Source organism: Diadema antillarum, unplaced genomic scaffold (genome assembly GCF_040938485.1).
Source record: "Diadema antillarum isolate AM-2024a unplaced genomic scaffold, OU_Dant_1.0 seq00000891_RagTag, whole genome shotgun sequence".
NCBI lineage: Eukaryota > Metazoa > Echinodermata > Echinoidea > Diadematoida > Diadematidae > Diadema > Diadema antillarum.
In genome coordinates this window covers 1695003-1711219 of record NW_027271755.1, presented here as the reverse complement: position 1 = coordinate 1711219, position 16217 = coordinate 1695003, and the positions used below count along the sequence as shown (strand labels likewise).

Below are 16217 nucleotides of genomic sequence, written 5' to 3'. Positions count from 1 at the left end.
AGAGCACATGAATGTTGGTTGTAAGGAAAGAGAAAATCTTCCTCTTTCCATTGGTACCTATGTTGACAAATGTCACTGCGTGCCTGAGCACATGCGACAATGACAACCCACTGGGTATTTTGCCCGATATACCCGGGTAATAACAGGTACGGTAACTCCTTTGGGTAATAACGGGGAAATAGTAGACCAATCTTTCCCCGTAATTACCCGAACCCGATATTAGGCCTACTCCATTTACCAAATATTACCCGGTAGGATGTAACCGATATTTCCAGCATTTCCATGTTATTACCACCTGATATTACTGCATTTACCCAATGTTACCTGTTATGATGAAACTGATATTTCCGGCATTTCCACGTTATTACCACCGATATTACTCCATGTACCCAATATTACCTGGTATGATGTAACCGATATTTCCAGCATTTCCACGTTATTACCACCCATTATTACTGCATTTCCCCAATACTCAGTATGATGTAACCGATATTACCCACATTTCCAGGTTATTACCACACGATATTATTAGAAATAAAGATTAAGGGTTGAATTGAGCACATTAATTAGTTATGAGATCGTGCTAGGCACAATTTGGGGATTAATATGCCCTTCTCCTATAAAATCCTAATCCTATTCTAACCTAACCCCTGTACCTTTACAATGTCCTACCATCTATACCTATACTACATCCTATACATGTATATTCCTAACTGACGTATAGTCTATCACATTTACCTGCAAAATGTTGTAATGCGTGAAGACATGGTTACTGAAATTAGATCACACATTTTCTCATTTGAGTATTCATGAATATGCATGAATGTTACTGCAGTTATTACTCAAGGTTGCAACATTATAACCAATTAAAGCCATTCAACATTACCCACATTACCCCTTATAACCCAGTTGTAACCCGGTAAAATGTTGGTTTCAACACGGTGATAACAGTAATTTGTGGAACTTGAAAATTTTGCTGGGATTGCTACGAGATTACTGTTATTACTCAAGTTTGCAATGTTATAACCAATTAAAGCCATTCAAGATTACCTATAACCCCTCATCACCCTGTTGTAACTTGGTAAAATGTTGGTTTCAACACGGTGATAACAGTAATTTTTTGGACTTGAAAAATTCGCTTGGATTGCTGTAAGATTACCTTTATTACTCAAGTTTGCAAAGTTATAACCAATCGAAACCATTCAACATTACCCATATCACCCCTCATCACCCTGTCGTAACTCGGTAAAATGTCGGTTTCATCGGTGTGATAACAGTAACAGGTAGTATCATTTGGGTAATAGCATGATAATAACGGTAATATTTGGTCTTAGTCAAATTTCGGGGCGTTATTACCGGTAATATTGGTAATCGGTAACAAATTGCCCAGTGGGAACTTGCACTTGCTCCGAGTTTGAGTGTTAACAATGAATGTCTCACTGAATGGACGAGATCTGTCAATGAAAGTGGCCATATAAATCGGTTTGCCTGTATGAATGCAGTTTTGTGTTTAGGGTTTGTGTATAAGCATCTTCCAACAGTTTATGGTCAATAACATCGGCCACCTGTCAGATATCTTGGTCATTCCCACAAATGCCAACTCACACAGTCCATTTTTCTTTGTTCATTTTCAACACATTATAATCAGATTAGAAGTGAAGTTCTTAATAGGAAAAGAAATTTTGTTACTTGGAATCATGACCACAACAACTGGCGAATATAATTGCATTAACAAAATATCGCTTTAATTAGACTCAGAACAGTACCAAGTAATAACTCTGCGGTTCGAATAGGATGTGACTGGTTTCCCCTTCACTGGAATGGTAGAATCCTCGCTTCCCCTGCGACTCAATTCCTTGTAAGCCTATTATGATTACGGAAAGTTAGACCAAAACTCAAGTTACCGAACTGTCAATTCTTATTTGCTCTGAATAAAAGGAATCAATTTAGAGAAAGGAATCAGAATTATCTTGTTTGCGATTCTCTTGAAGCGGCGAGAAGTATGGACGCAGGCAGTAAGTTATCATGTCTTTCACACGTTTTTTTTTTTCTCATTTATTCATTCGCTAATACTTTAGTAATTTGCGTTATTCACGTTGATATTAGAAAAAGAATCTTTCTCATTGCTGGTACCATACTCTCGATCTTAATGGACAGCATTGTTTAATAAGTCGTTCATAATCTGACTTACCACTGGCTGTACTCTTTCGGAAACTTAGATGTTTTGTTCTTTTTTTGTTCTTGCTTTTGACGACATTATATTCTATAATCATAATAACAACACAGGGCTTTTTCTTTATCTGTAAGAACACCGAATAGTCGATTTTACCAAAAGAGAGTAAACCGTGCATCAGCTAACTGCTTTTCGGGACACGACTCTGCCATGTATCAAATCTATACAAGAAATCAAAATATTCTTTAGACATAAAAGGGTTAAGGTGTCTAACACGCAGATCTTCGTTGTATACGCTCTCCGACTTTAAGTGTTATGCCAGGCAACCTCAGATGACGCTGTATGGGCTAACTTCTGGTAAAAGTTCAACCTATCGTGAAATAACATTTTGGAGTTATAGTCTGCAAAACTTTCATTACTATCCGTATAAACTGGTCAACCAATGAGTACAAACAAGCGCAGGACAATAGAGACCGCTTTTTCTACGAAGTGGGTTTAATGTTTTCTCTTTAAATCAGAGCAATGAACACATGTTACATGGTGCATTATCTTATACAACTTGAACAGGATCGGCGGAAATAGGAATAAATTCAAGATTTATAGTAGTTAAACGTGTACGGTTGATAATCCGAAATGCAAAAACTTGATGCCATCGATTCTAAATGCAGTCTTGTGGAGACCGGTGGTGATTTATTTGACTATTGATGTCATGGCAGGTACGCATGACATCAATAGTCAAATCTATACATGGAGCTGTTGATTTATGTACTACATGTACATGATGTGAAATTATAAAGATCGCCTGGAATGTCTCTTTAACGCGCATCTGCATGTGATGGGCATGCAAGAATTGCGGCTACAGCTGTAGCCTCGGTCGGGGCAGGTATAGCGGTGCCGTATATTTTGTCAGGGTCGGTACACTCTTCCTTCTGATTTTTGAGAGTCAAACTATACAATTCAGCAGAGATAATCAGTTCCACTCAGTTGCAGGGTAAACTAAATTCAGTAGACATAATCATTATATATAGATCAATTAATTTATTCAATTTCTTCCATTTCCTGTTGTTTTCTCGAATGCCTACAAACAATAGTTTTACAAACACAGTTTGAACAGCGAATTAAGTGGAATCGACTGCCCGTTTTTAAATGCAAAGTATCATTGTAACTCCTAGATTACAAAAACACGAGTAAGAAGACACGCATTTATGTCGTATAATCTCGAAGAGAGAAAGACCAGAAATCAAAAACGAGATAGTCGTCTCCATCAGTACTTGAAAAGTATACGAAGTCAAAGCTGTCGCATGACATCCAATTTAGCTTCTAACATGAGATGGTGTGTTGTGAAGGCTTGCGTCAAATAATAACTTTTTCAGTTTTAACATGAACTTCGTCCTGTAAGACTTTTAATACTGAACTTTGCCTCTTAAATGTTTCTGACATTCAGAGATCAAGGTGTTTATCCCTCTTTCTCTCCCTTTCTAAACTAAAAAGAAAAAATAAAAAATTATTAAAGGCATATAGCGAAATTTCGAAGTACGACCACGAGTGGTTATGATGCCATGCTCATCATTGTGATTTGGTATAATACGAAAAGCAGAGCCCGCTTTGAATTTCCCTGAATTTCTACTTGCGCCTTTCCTTTACTATTGCGGCTATACAGGCCTGGATCACTCTAGTCATATAAGCTATCGTCATCTCCGTTTCCTTTCATTTGGTGTCTAAAGGAAATGCGCTGTATTAATAAATCAAACAGGTTGTCTCTATAGAAATGCGCTGTTTAATAAATCAAACAGGTTGTCTCTATAGAAATGCGCTATTTAATACAATCAAACAGGTTGTCTCTATAGAAATGAGCTGTTTAATATACAATCAAACAGGTTGTATCCGCAACTTGCAGGCCCAAAGAGGTACCGATTACCTATAAATTTTGGTTTACTATATGAACCTCCATGATAACAGCAAAACAGATCGTGAGAGCAAGACATCATCAACTTTTCTGATTTCAATATGCATAATGACTGGATAGTGTTTTCTTAAAAATTCATGAGTTTTGAATGTCACATTTTCCTTATAATTTCTTATCCGATTTTGATCATTTTGCACTGTTCTGTATAGGGATTTGTTTTCTTTCATATATGAAATTGATCTCCGTTGGTGATTTCTTTTTTTCTTTTAAGACTTCCCGCGGTTCAGTCAAGTCAAAAATCTAGAAGGCACCCTGTCCCATTCACTATATGAAAAGTTTGTCGGGTATGAGTAAATACAACTTAGCGTGAATGTGTGTATGTGTGTAAAGGTGTTTGGTCATCATTCTTTATAGGATATCAACTAACAGACTTGATTTTTTGTTTAATGTTTAGAAATGCAATGTAATGCCGTGTAGATGAGCAACGCTTCTCGATCTTTCTTTTGATTCCGTCTTTCTATGAAAGAGAGGTTTGCCAGATCGAGCAGTCTTTCCCAACTTCACAAGGAAAACGAGAATGGAGAACTTCAAAACCACCACCAGACCCCAAACAGGTTGGCACCGCATCCCGGACATCGCTACTACACCCCGCAACCTGCCAGGAAAAAGGCCCTGAAGCCCCAGACACCCAATAAACCCCGTCTCGCTGAGAAACCACAGGCTCCAACCGATTTACCCGACAGTAGTAGATCAGGCAATCTGAAGCTGAAGATACCGAAACGTCTGGGGACCTTCGGATATGGCTGCGATTCCCAGGGTCGGAACGTTTCGGCAGGAGAAAGTTTCGAAAGCGGAACTGGAAGCGCGAGCGCTGGAATCAAGCGCGCCATTAGACCACCGATTTCTCAACTGCGTAGCGGCAGCTGCACGCGTAGTACTCCGGGAAGCAGTGTTTTTAGTCCCAAGACACCGAGTATACGAGTCACACCCGAGAACGCAGATGGAGAGCCCAATCAGCCGAGGAGAAAGGTGAAGAATTAGGCACAACTTAATTTCCATTGCCATGGTTACCAAAGTTGGAAAAGGGGATAAACACTATATAAGCTTTATATTTCTGCCCTATCAAAGCAAAGCTGCTAATTCCATTAACGGCAAAGGATTAATTGGTGGATGTATATAAAACAAATAAATGTATTTTTAGAGTGTATGCCATTGACTGACAGATGTCTAGTTTATGACGAAATTAGAGTCAAATACAAGAAATGAGCCTTCGGCTCATGCACTTATTCAGGGAATATCGTTATGCGACACCTGAACAATCATTTACGCATCACCATAGACAGCGTCACAATCTACAACTATGAATAGTTGCTGTAATCTGATACCAATTTACCATAATGTTTATAATTATTTTTTGATACAACGCTCTACGTTTGCCTTTCATCAGGACTTGATTCAATCTTATTTCTCTTGCCACAACGAAAGTACTGTATTACGCGACGACGTGACAAGAATATAAAAATAATGCAAGATGCACCAATACATTCGAGCCGCAGACAAGCAGCAACGTGACTACGTGTTCTATTAAAGGGAACCCAAACCCAAAGAGCAATGTGGATTGAGTAAAAGCGGCAACATTGATATAACACATCAGTGAGAGTCTGAGGAAAATCGGACTATCGATGCAAAAGTTATACATTTTTAAAGTTTTGTTGTTGGAACCACTAGATGAGGAGACTACTAGAGGTTATGACGTATGAGTGGACAACAGTATGAAGAAAATAAAAAAGGAATTCCGCCAAAGAAAAAAAAAATCACTTTTCTAGCAAAATGAAGGAGTACTTGACTGAACGCTCTCAGAATGTATGGGGAATAAGTGCTACCCCTGACATAGATATGTCAGTATCAAGTTGATGAAATGTGTAATTTTCATGAGAATTTTTTTTTGTTTTTTGGGTGGAATTCCCTTTATATTTCCTCGACGTGCTCGAGTCTCGACCATCCTATTGTTTTTCTTTTTTGTTTGTTTTTTTCTCTCTTGTTGTTTCGTATCTGATTGTATCTATTCTTTTCCTTGACCTTCTCGTCATTTTTTTTTTGTCTTCTCCGTTATATAAGAATGAATATGATCGTCTCCGTAGTATATAAATGAAGATATTTTAGTTGATGGTTTGGCTGGCCTCGATCTTTACACGAAGGCGGCTCCATACGGAGAAAGCATCACCTCAAAAGGAAAACCATACAATTAGGAAGCACCTTACAAACTTCTGTCTGTAACTTTGGAACATGTACCCCCCTATGTCATGCCTCCAGGTGATATAATATGAATGTGATAAAAATCACTGTACTTGGAATTTCAGTCATTGACCTTACAATATATATATATATATATATATATATACGCACTTGTTTGGTTATTTAAAAGTTTGTTTTTGGTAAAAGTAGTTCTTTTTTTTCAAATTCGTGAGGACTGCCTCATTTTTAACATGGCAAGAGGAGGGCACTAAAGTTCCAGTGTCCCTCGAAGTTTTGCGGCCGTGACATTAATGTAAGGCAAAGACTATCGACTGTAAGTATCAGGTGCTAGAGTGCCTGATGTTCTTTTCTTCTGAATAAGACGCACATTCAGACAGAGAGACGCCAGGCGACCATCTTTCTCTGAATTGAAATAACTTGAATCATGTCAACGTCTCGTATTTCTTTTTCTGCTATTTCCAAAATGCGATGATTTCTTCCAATGTGTCCTGTACTCCTTTTCCCACCTCCCCAGAAATCAGTCTTTTCAGATAGGGGTTTGTCACCATCACCGTCTCCCTCTGAGGGTAACTCACCCAGTCGACGTCATCCGCAACGTCGAAATAGGAGCTCTCTTACTTAGTCTCGTCTCCATGCCCAAAAACCTCGTCGCAAGCAGTGAACTCCTCAATGACATCCTACTGAGTGATCGCGGCACGCACAAAAAAACTGAAGGGCGTGGTCGGGTTTCTGGTGGGCATTATCCTGGGAGTTCTTCTGTTCCTTGGTCTTTATTACGGTCTGGCTTACGGCCTGTACGTCGCCCTTATCATTACAGCTTTCAGCACCATCTTCATGAGCTTGTGTCTTGCTTTCACAGGTGAAATATCTGATTACCCCCTTTTTTACAGTGTCTCATTAAAAATAACCTTGCACCCATTTTTATAAATGTCGAAGGCTTGTTGGTTGAATGCCGATATTCATTTTTGGATAATTTTCCCCCTAATTCCCCCAAAATGTGCTGAAAAGCTTTCAGAAATAGAACTGTCTTCTTATTCTTACTTATCTAATTCTCAAAACTTGTTGCTTGCTTTTTCACGGGTAGTAGCCAATGTCTCATACTTTTGAAGGACAAGTCCACTTTCATATACATGTACATGTGGATTGAGTGAATGCAGCAATATTTGTAAAATACATCAGTGAAAGTTTGTGGAAAATAGGACAATCCGTTCAAAAGTTATGAATCTTTTTAAGTATCTGCGCACTCACTGCTTGATGAGAAGACTACTAGAGTGTATGATGTCACATGCGTACAACGATATAAGGAAAATATAAAGACAATCTCACAAAATGTTACTTTCTGAAAAAAAAGTGCACATTTCCTCAACTCGTCACTTGCCTTCTTAAAGAGGTAAATTAAGTGTTCTTTTTATTACGCGAGGAAATATAAAATATCTTGAAGTTTCCTTATACTTTCTTTGTACCGTTGTACACATGTGACATCACAAGCTGTAGTAGTCTTCTCATTCAGCAGTGACTAAGCAAAAACTTCAAAATATTTCCTCAAACTCTTGCTGATGTGTTCTATCAATATTGCTGCATTCACTCAATGCACATGTCTATCATGGTGAACTTGTCCTTTAAAGGCTACTCCTTGTCATGATAACTGCTAGTAAGATATCTAATGATAAATATCTAAATGAAGAAATAAACTTCGTGGAGCCAATATGTGAAATCTCAACATACCTGGGTATATATTTTCACTAGAATGCAAACTTTGATCATCATTGCAGTGCGGGCGAGATGCGTGGCTGCTCTCATGGTACCTACGATCTGTACCTCTAGGGGGCGGGCTGCATTTCTCGCCTTCATTGTGGCCCTTCTGCTCCGAGGCCCTGTTCACAACATCTACATCAATGCCAATGAAGTGTCTGACTCTATGACCTGTAGTGCAGAGGTGAGGCTATGGTGCTGTGTTTGCAAAAATAGGGAGATTTAGATTTTTGCGACGGGGACGTTCAGAGGGGGAAAAATGTTATGAGTATGCGCAGAAATGCGCATCAAGTCCTCTGATCGCGTTTTCACTACGCGTTCTGGGCTATTCTACGTCCGCTCAATTTATGACGCAGATGCACTGATCATAATTATGAGAGGCCCATTGTTTTGTTTTTTATAGGTTGCGTCTGTGCGTTATCTAAAGCTATTTTTCAACACGACGCAGGGAAGAGGAGAGCGCGCAGCGCAAGCGTCGATTCAAACGTCCCGCGTCAAAATCTAAAGTTTCCTAATGACTGCCGCGGTTACGCCGACCGTACGTCAATCCGGAACTGAAATACGGTTTTGATATTCCGAATGTTTTGTTCTTCAGAAATTTTGGTAATCCAAAAATGAAATATGGGATTCGTCATTACGAATGTTAATTTGAAAGTACGCACCTTCTTACCGTTGTCGGATTCACGAACCTTTGGGGGAAAAAAACAAACAACGAACCATAATATATTTTCATATTAACGAACTTTCGGAATAACGAACCTTTGGAATAACACCACAAACTGCCATATCTATTAACAAACCCTATTTTAATTTCGGAGTAATGGCGATACAGCTAGGTATCGGGTGTAGTTGTGCTTATTTATAACAAACCGTAGTTCAATTTAGAAGTATCGAATCTCTCGGAATAAGGAACATCACCCGAATGCTGTTTCCAGCTTGATTTTTGTATGGTTTTATGTATACTGTAGGTATTGGGCCGATTGCTACATCAATATTGTTAATTCCAGACACGTGAAACCATGATCCTCAGTTCTAATTAATTTATCTGCTTCTTCTTGACAGTAAATCTCTTATGGTGGAGTTCGAAAATAGTATATAAGTTTCCACAGCTTATGCTAATGCTTAATACTTCAGTGTATAGGACTATTTAATTTGCAATCTTCAAGGAAATCCTACCTTCTGCCACGTACTAGTATATCTGCCTTGCTTTTGAAACGAAAACTCATTTCTTTCCCGAATGTAGACCTATTGCTGCTCACGATCTTGTAAGTCGTGCTAAGTGATGTATCAAAACAATTTTTGGATAAATTTTCCACAAGAACATTAGATTTGAATGGGAATGTGTGACAAACACCGCATGAATTTCATTGCGTAATATCTCACTAGTGTGTATGATTCAGTGTGCGATATAATCAAGCAATCTGTTTCTTTTTTCGCTGCCCCCAGCTTGCTTGCAACCAGTCGCGTGAGATCCAGGAGGCTGCGCAGCGCGTCCTCGACAATTACGCGCAGGGCATACTGGGGAGCATCGACAACATCCAGGGTGAAGTGAAAAAAGTCGGCGAAAAGTTCGAGCCAGTCGAAGAGGAACTCGGTGCGCTCAATGATGGCTTGGCTGTAAGTATTGTGGTACATCATACTCTATTCTGATTTCTTCTCCGTGTCCTGACAACACGGCATTACGCATAGATCACACCGTATTTCAAATACTGGTCACTAGTGCAAATGTTATGCCGCCACTTCATGGTTTGTGATATTCTCAATGGATTATGAGTATACAACAGAGCCGGCGGAACGGGGGGGGGGGGGGGGGGGGCTCGATCCCCCACCCCTTTTTTTTGCATTATACAAAGGAATTCATATGGTGTCACGAGTTTGGGCCCCCACTTTTTTTTTTTTGCCCCGGAAGTGCGTAAGTGGTACTAGAAAGAAATGGAAACCTTGAAGTGTGAGCGCGGTAAGCCTTTGTTTTTGCGCTAAAGACCTGACTTTTTTTTTTAGCTTGCCAGCTGAAGAAACCCGTAGGTGACAAGCTACAGAAGTTGCGATGAAGACAGTTTTCTTTTTTGCTTGTTAGCTGGTGAAACCCGGAAGTGGCACCAGAAGTCTGAAGTGCCCCCCCTTCCCCCTCCCACACACACACACCACTTTTGAAAACGTGGCGACGGCCATTTAGCCTACAATGCGGTCGACATCGGTAAGCGATTTGTCAAAGGAGGCGAATACGCCGAGAAACCCATCCTAAGAGTCATGAAGAAAACATACTAGTAACGAGGAGTATCACTGTAGATCAGTTTTTGTCAACCAGTGGGCCGCGAAGCTCTCCCTATAGCCTTTTGCCAAGGCCCTCTCGCTGTATGGTGAAGAGAGCTCAGTCGTGTGGGGTTGCTGTCGGGCTCGCCCATTACAGCGAGAGGGCCTTGACAAAAGGCTAAGCTCTCCCAGACATGCCAGATGGGCCGCGATGCCTTTCCAAAATGAAGATGAAAAAAGACTTGTATTCAATCTACACATGTAACTTGGCTTCAAGAACAGAAACAAAACCAAAAAATAAAAATAAACAACTTTGTAAAGAGCCAAGGTCGGCCTCGGGTTGGAAAAAGGTTGAGAAGCGTGGCTGTTGTAAGGCTTCGTTATAGGTGTTATAACCAACATATAGTTATATTCTTCGTCTTTCACAAAGGATCTCTTGTTAGGTGAAAATGCAAGACGGTCTTCTAGCGTCATCCTCAGTAGGGTTTCTTTTGATTTCCTTCTAAATCGAAAGGATAACGAGGACCTTGCGATCGTAGTTAACGCAGCTATTCAGCATCTCATTCTCGCTATTCCAAACAATTAAAGAAAAAAAAAAGATTGTTTTTGCTAGACACTGTCAACTAGATCTTTGTAGCCATGACATTATATTCATCATCATTGTTATCATACATGTAGTAGTAGTAGTAGTAGTAGTAGTAGTAATAGCAGTAGTAGTAGTATCGTTATCATTGTCATCGTTACTTTTATTCTACTGTTTATACTATACGCAGAATGCCGGACGTGAACTGGGACGTGCAGCAGCCTCCTGCAATGATCTCATTGATTTTGCCGGCCAGTATTGCAGGACGTTCCTGGATAGCAGCTACGAAGTCTGCCGGAATTTCATGATGGACTCTGGGGTTCGGAACCCCCTCCTACTTAGTAAGAGCAACCATCACTGTGTGAGGGAAACAGAGTTGTACTCCTCCTTGACAGATAATACATTTCGTAAATGTTTTTGCCTTTTCGATGTGCCGACGATTATAGGCTACTGAGTAGTATGAGATAGTATGAAGATAGGTAAAATACGTCAACCTAGTCAAATTTTAGTTTTTTACAATCATATTTTGAGAGAGTGATTTGTCCACGGGGCATGCTGCTAAAAGTTTGTGTTTGTGTGTGTGTGTGTGTGTGTGTGTGTGTGCGTGTGTGTGTGTGTGTGCGTGTGTGTGTAGATTAGCGTGATTAGGCAGGGAGGTGAGACCTCCCTGGATTAGGTCAGTCGTTAGGCGAGTCCCACGTAGCATATATGTATAGGCCTATCAACATTGGAGAAAACCATCGGGGAAAATGACTCAAACTGATAGTGACAGTCGCCTTTAAGTATAAAGTTCTTGGGTAATATGTTGGCCTTTTTACGGCAAATGCTTTATATAATACCATCTGGTAACTATTATAAGATTGCAAGATCTAGGAAACTGCATGGGTTCTTTGATGTCTAGAAGTTTGTTTATTTTTTTCCTTCGCTTTCACCTTTTGCTTACCATTCTCCTTAACCAGGCATTGTTTGTGACGCTTTAAATGCACGCGGCGTCTGTACTCTCCGGAGAGTCGAAGATATCTGTCAGGATTCGGCCCATTTCGACAACGCCGTCAACGTCGCCTTCAGAGCTACGCGCACTGTAATGCAGAGTTTTATCGACACCTTCAATGCTGACGTTGACTTTTCCCGCTATTACGAAAGACGTCTCAACAGCAGCACTACAGCTGAACTCATTCAGGAAGCCATCAAGGAAGAATTGAACCAGGCCTACAGTTATGTTCAACTGGTCCTGCTCTATTCCGACAAGATCCTGGCACTGTCTTTCGTCTGGCTGTGCATCAAGTCCTACATGTACCATTCCAGCTATCGTATCAAGGATTCGTTCGATAATCATTATATCACTGCACAGTTTAAGAAGCTCGATGCCAGTCGGAAGGAGCGCGGAGTGCCAAGCATTCTCCCTCTCAAAAAGAACGAACGCACTGGGTTAATTGATGTGACGTCACTGCGCCTATGCCAGTCTGAGAAGGGCTATCTTAAGTTTGGTCTATCCACTGTCATTTTCCACTCCGTCATCGCCGGCCTATCAATCCTCGTTGACTATGGTCTGTACTGGCTGTTGCTGAAGATCCAGGAGCACGGGGACGTCCAGATCGAGACATCAAGCGAACTCAGCTCTGATGTCGAAATCGAAGGAAATGGTATTCTTGCTGATCTCGTCCGTGTGCTCTTCAGCGATGGCTTCCAGGCATCGATCGCCTTCAACACATCACTCGATACGACCATTTGCCTTCCTCAACCCATTGAGCCAAACTATCGACTCGCCATAACTATTAGCGTCATGTACATCTTTACAATCCTCATGGTTCTCTCTCAGGCCTACGCCCAGCGGCTGCTCCGATACATCGCCGCCTACTACTACCCGGAGAGAGAGGTAGAGCGAATCGCCTACCTGTACGGTCACATCTTGCAGAAGCGTCAAACCCTTGTGAGGATGCTCCGTGACAAAGTTCGGATCAACCAGAAGGAACAGGACGCCATCAGTCGCATCAGTATCTCGGCCTACTTGATGAGGACGTTTCCATGTTGCAAGGGGTTATTCATCATGTGTGGAGCCAAACAGAGACAATGTCTGGGGTGCCTCAGCCCTGACGACGGGTTGCTTGTCTTCTGCTCCGACCAAGACTGCCAGGGAATGTACTGCGAAGAGTGCGCGCGCGCCCTCAACGGCACTTGCTCGATATGCGACGGCGGCATTGAGTTGGGAAAAGTGCCACTCGAAGATGAACATAATGATAAAGCACAAATGTGCACTTATGGCAAAGATATGAGGAAAATAAGAACTGAAAGCTTCAGTCCTACAGATATTCCATTTAAAATTGTGATGCTTTAGAGACCAACTCGGACCCTGAATGACCCTATAGTTTTTCGTGTCCAGACAGTTAAATTAGGCCTATTTGTGTTTATCAATATACTGCCACTGCGTAAGTTATTCTCTATATGACTTAAGTTTTGTCTACGGACAGTGGCGGATCCAGGTAGAAGGGGCACCGGGCGCGCTCCCTTTATTATATTTTTTAAACAAAAGTAACAAAAAGAAAAAAAGGGGAGGACAGGCGTTATCCCACTTTAATTTTGTATAGTGTGCCCCCCTTAAACGGAATTCCTGGATCCACCCTTGATGGATGTTAGTTTTTTATGGATGTTAGTAGATTAAAGGACAAGTTCACCTTCATAAACATAAGGATTGAGAGAATGCAACAATACTAGTAGAACATATCGGTGAAAGTTTGAGGAAAATTGGACAATCGATGCAAAAGTTATGAATTTTTAAAATTTTTGTGTTGGAACCGCTGGATGAGGAGACTACTACAGCCTGTGAGTCATATGCGTACAACAGTATAAAGAAAATGTAAAAGAAAATTCAATATATTTTCACTTTTTTCGCATAATAAAAGAGCACTTGACTTGACTCTTTCTAAAGGCAGGGGGAATAATATTACCCATAACATTTGTCGGTTACGAGTCAAGGGAATGTGTACTTTTTTTTCAAAAGATGGAATTTTGTGAAATTCTCTTTATAATTTCCTTGTATTGTTGTACACATGTGACATCCAAGTTATTCATACACTGCAGTAGTCTTCTCATCCAGCGGTTACTGCACAAAAACTTCGAAAATTCATAACTTTTGAACGGATTGTCTGATTTTCCTCAAACTTTCAATGATGTGTTCTACTAATATTGCTACATTCTCTCAATCCTTATGTTTATGAAGGTGAACTTGTCCTTTAAGTAATCAAGATAAGCGTTCATCGATTCGAAGTTAGAGCTAAATATGGGCCATATGGCTGTATGGGTCCGAATTCACGAAGGTGGTACAAATGAAACCATGGTTTAATTTATGGACAAAAACCATGGAGCGCCAAGTGTCCCACGAAATAGTTCGTTACGAAATTGGTCATTTCGTCAACAAAATTACCGGTTTGTTAATCAAATTATCATTTCGTGGACGAAATGTTCATTTAGTTACAAAATGTTGTCATTTCGTTACAAAATAATCATTTCATCCACGAAATGACTGATTTCGTAACAAAATATTCCATAGTTAAAGCAATGATACATATAATATTATCATAAGAACGAATTTTGTTCACCAGTGTAGACAGATACGCCTCTATTCACGTAAATTTTTTCTAGTAATTCAAGTACATGTACTACAAGAAAGATCAGAAGAAATGACGACATTCTATCTTTAAAATGCACGACTAAATCCAAATCAATACCAACGTTAGTATCAATAACACTATTTTAATGATCTCCCATCTTCCTCAAGAAATTGAGCCAAATATCATCACTTATCAGATATCGACATTTAACCTGCCAGCGTCAATACATTTGTGTGTGTGTGTGTGTGTGTGTGTGTGTGATATAATTTCGTGCGATGTATTACACACATGGCCTATTATATAGGGCCTACATCAGACCAGGGGGTGTTTCATAAAGCTGTTCGTAAAGTTACGAACGACTTATGTGCGACTGGTGATCAATTCTGATGTGCTATGCTTATCAGAATTTCAATAATTCAGCACAAGAACTGATCACCAGTCACTCGTAAGTCGTTCGTAACTTTACGAACAGCTTTATGAAACAGGGCCCAGACTTATTTTGCCTTGTTTGCCATGTGCTTTTTTTTTTTCTTTCTTTTTTTTTTTTTTTTTTTTGCGCACAGGTGTGAAGAACCCTATATAGGAAGAGATTTGTATGGATTCGGACCGGGTGCTTGCGTCCGGACGAATATTATTGCTGCTTTTATGCATACGGTCCGTTATGTTTTATGTAGTACATACAGTGTATTTGGTAGTCAGGAAGGAATTCAGGTGGTATTTGTTGGGGGGGGGGGGTTGGTGGTTGTGGGTGTGAGTGTGTTTTTGGTTTTGGTTTTGGTTTTAGTGAATGGCGGGTTGATGGGATTGGGGTTTAAAGAAGGATAGGTATTTAATGTTCGAAAGATATTGATAGAATTAAATATTTATAGGAACAGATGAAGATTTCATTTGGTTGGGAGGGGGAAGGGCTGGTTGGGCAGTTTTATGAATTATTTCACTCTAGATTTGCATAATGTATTTTTAATGTAAGCTCTTGTAAGTGAGAATGAGATATAAATTATGATTCAATATATTCAAGGGATATATGTTTGGCATATGTCAACATTTTTCTCGTGAAGATTATCAGTTGGATTAATTCACAATCGAAATATTCAATTCAATTCAAATTTTCTTTCATGTTTCGAAAAGAACACAGACATATCACTTTCCTTGGTTACAGAGAATAAGGTTGTACATTGTATTAGCAAAACAAATCAAACTGAGAAGAATATTCTTGTGAAACCTTGTAGTAATAATACGTTGTCATGAGAACTGAAGTGATAAAGACGAAATAACAATACACAAACTTCGAGAAAAACAGGACTGAGGGGCCGACTAAAAAGACAAAGCTTGTAGAATGTGAGCCCCTCAGGTACAGAATGTCAAATAGAAAAATAAGTTGTTGTATTGCACCAAGGAAAAAAAAGGAATGGAAAAAAGTCTTGAAAAAAGTCTGGAAGCCCACTAAGAAGACAGAGTAACTAGCAGACATACACCATGCGAATATAAACGAGACTTGGACAACGGAAATGATAAAGGTAGACTTAGAGAAGAGACAGAATTGTTTATGTTGAAAAGAAATTTTTGCAGTATGAATTGAAAAATTGATTTGTTTGTGTTTTTAATTGTATTTGCATCGTTTTTGTTTGTATGTTACACAAGAATGGTTTAATTCATGAATTATTTCAATTAGATCAATAAATATCA

The 16217-nt window shown here is 39.8% G+C and overlaps 1 pseudogene; it reads left to right on the top strand.

Annotated features, from left to right (window-relative positions):
- Positions 1-4598: 4598 nt before the first annotated feature.
- LOC139740964 (DC-STAMP domain-containing protein 2-like) lies at positions 4599-13258 on the top strand (annotated as a pseudogene).
- Positions 13259-16217: the final 2959 nt, after the last annotated feature.